The sequence below is a fragment of the Grammomys surdaster genome, unplaced genomic scaffold, assembly GCF_004785775.1.
Source record: "Grammomys surdaster isolate TR1022 unplaced genomic scaffold, NIH_TR_1.0 138, whole genome shotgun sequence".
In the NCBI taxonomy this organism is placed as follows: domain Eukaryota; kingdom Metazoa; phylum Chordata; class Mammalia; order Rodentia; family Muridae; genus Grammomys; species Grammomys surdaster.
The window spans coordinates 8,637,751-8,641,075 of record NW_021604596.1 but is presented as its reverse complement, the minus strand read 5'-3'; the positions used below and the strand labels follow the sequence as shown (position 1 = coordinate 8,641,075).

Here is a 3,325-nt window from a genome sequence, read left to right as displayed (position 1 = left end):
TGTGTGTATTGTATATGTTTTTGTGTGGGCATGTATGTGTGTGCATCTGTGTATGCATGTTTGTGTGTTTATGTGTATATATGTGTATGTGTATATGTATATATGTGCATGCATATGTATATATGTGCATGCATATGTATATATGTGCATGTATATGTATGTGTCCATGTGTGTGTGTGTGTATATATATATATATATATATATATATATATGCATATGTGTGTATGTCTGTCCATGTATGTTTGTCCATATGTGCTTGTGTATGAGTGTGCATGTGTGTGTGTATGCATGCTCAAACGTGCACATGCATGGTAAGATGCAGTTGAGAGGTCTAAGTGCAGCTCTCAGGAGCTGGTTCTCTCCCTCTACCATGTAGGTCCCAGGCATGGAACTCAGGTCACCAGGACTGGTGGCAAGTACCACTGAGCAATCTCACTGGCCCTCAAGGGACTTCTTGAGTTCATCTTTTCTGTTTCTTATGCAGCAGTCTGCTTCCTTGATTAATATAGTCAACTCTGCTGATATTCCTCCCCAATTCTTGCTACACTCCCCTTACCACTTAATCTCCTTCAAACATTGAGATATCTAGAAACCCACTAACTGACCTCATTCACTTCCATCGATCCTTGGGTTTACAGCTCTGGTCGTGGTCACTGCCCGTCACCGAGGCCTTCTCTCAGCGACTCATCGCAACTGAATTCTCTTTCACTGGGTTCCTCCCGCACACCGCAACCTTTGACGCCATGTCGAGCTATTCTAGTGACCGAGACTGCGGCCGGGATCAAGGGTTTTGTGCACCTCGATTTTGAGGGAGAAGAACAGGACGCCTCTCTGGAAAGAAGTTTGGAAATCCTGGGGAGAAACTAGTTAAAAAGAAGTGGAATCTTGATGAGCTGCTCATATTTGAGAGGAATTTTTATCAGGAACACCTGATTTGGCAAGGAGCACTGCACAAGAGGTAGATACATACAGAAGAAGCAAGGAAATTACAGTTAGAGATCACAGCTGTCCAAAACCTGTTCTGAATCTTTATGAAGCAAACGTTCCTGCGAATGTCATGGATGTGATTGCAAGGCAGTACTTCACTGAACCCACTGCTATTCAAGCTCAGGGCTGGCCAGTTGCTCTCAGTGGATTGGGTATGGTTGGAGTAGCTCAGACTGGATCTGGGAAAATGTTATCTTACTTGCTGCCTGCCATGGTACACATAAACCACCAGCCATTCCTAGAGAGAGGTGATGGACCTATTTGCTCAGTGCTGGCACTAACTCAAGAACTGGCACTGCAGGTGCAGCAAATCACTGCTGAGTATTGTAGAGCTTGTAGCTCGAAGTCTACTTGCATCTATGGTGGTGCCCCCAAAGGACCACAGATTCGTGGTTTGGAAAGAGGTGTGGAGATCTGTATTGCACCACCTGGAAGGCTGATTGACTTTTTAGAATGTGGGAAAACCAACCTGAGAAGAGCAACTTACCTTGTCCTTGAAGCTGATAGGATGCTTGATATGGGACTTGAACCCCAAGTAAGAAAAACTGTGGATCAAATAAGACCTGATAGGCAAACACTAATGTGGAGTGCAACTTCGCCAAAAGAAGTAAGGCAGCTTGCTGAAGATTCCCTGAAAGACTGTATTCATATCAATATTGGTGCACTGGAACTGAGTGCAAACCATAACATTCTTCAGATTGTGGGTGTATGTCATGACATTGAAAAGGATGAAAAACGTATTTGTCTGATGGAAGAGATCATGAGTGAGAAGGAGAATAAAACCATTGTTTTTGTTGAAACCAAAAGAAGATGTGATGAACTCACCAGAAAAATGAGGAGACACGGGTGGCCTGCCATGGGCATTCATGGTGACAAGAGTCAGCGGGAACGTGACTGGGTTCTAAATGAATTCAAACATGGAAAAGCTCCTATTCTGATTGTTACCGATGTGGCCTCCAGAGGGCTAAATGTGGAAGATGTGAAATTTGTCATCAATTATGACTACCCTAACTCCTCAGAGGATTATATTCATCAAATTGGAAGAACTGCTCGCAGTACCAAAACAGGCACAGCATACACTTTCTTTACACCTAATGACATAAAGCAAGGGAGCGACCTTATCTCTGTGCTTCGGGAAGCTAAGCAAGCAGTTAATCCTTTGTTGCTTCAGTTGCTCGAAGACAAGAGGTTCAGGTCATTCCGGGGGTAGCGGAGGCATGAAGGATGATCGTTGTGAGAGATACTCTGCAGGCAGAAAGGGTGGATTTAATACCTTTAGAGACCGGGAAAACTATGACAGAGGCTACTCTAGTCTGCTCCTGAGAGATTTTGGGGCTAAAACTCAGAAAGGTGTTTACAGTGCTGCAAATTACACCGATGGGAGCTTGGGAAGTAATTTTGTATCTGCTGGTATACAGATCAGTTTTAGGATTGGTAATCCAACAGGGACTTACCAGAACGGTTATGATAGCACTCAGCAATATGGAAGTAATGTTGCAAATATGTACAAAGGTATGAATCAAGAAGCATATGCATATTCGGCTACCGCAGCTGCTGCGCCTATGATTGGCTATCCGATGCCAACAGGGTATTCTCAATAAGACTTTAGAAGTATATGTAAATGTCTGTTTTTCATAATTGCTCTTTATCCTACATGCCCTTTGTGTATATATTACGGCTTCCAGTTAGGTGTGTTTTTTTGTTGTTGTTGTTTTTCAATAAGTTATTTTTTTCATGATAATCTTTTCCTTTTATTTTTTAGAGTGTCTTTTTTAAGTTTTTTCTTTCTTCATTCATTCATTCTTTCATGTTATATCCAGGTCACAGCCCTCACTCTCTCCTCTCTTCCCAGTCCCACCCTCACAAACCCCTCCCCCTCATTACCTCTCCTCTTTTCTCAGAGAAGGTAAAGCCTCCCCCTGGGTCCCAGCATGCCCTGAGACGTCAACGCACATCTTATAGACAGGACAAATTGTAGGTCTAATGTTTTGTGGCTGTGTTGGTGTCCCAATCCCTTCTTAAAGTTTTGCCTTGTTACAGGAGATGACCAGTTAAGCCTCCACATCCCCCACTGCTGGAGTCTTAGATACAGTCACCCTCAGAGATTCCCGGGAGTTCCTGGTTTCCTAAGGTTTCTAGCGTGTCCCAGAGATGCTTCTCCCCCATTCAGTGTTTTTATGGGATTCCTGAATATACAAACATTGTTGTGTGTGTGTGTGTGTCCAGCCTTTTCTTGGGCTCTTGCTCTTGTTTGTTTTGTCCTATGTGTAAGTTTTTGTTATTTTATTTTATTTTATTTTATTTTATTTTATTTTATTTTATTTTATTTTATTTTATT

At 42.5% G+C, this 3,325-nt stretch overlaps 1 pseudogene; it reads left to right on the top strand.

Moving 5' to 3' along the window:
• The first annotated feature begins 731 nt into the window (after positions 1–731).
• LOC114617789 lies at positions 732–2,588 on the top strand (annotated as a pseudogene).
• The last annotated feature ends 737 nt before the right edge of the window (positions 2,589–3,325 follow it).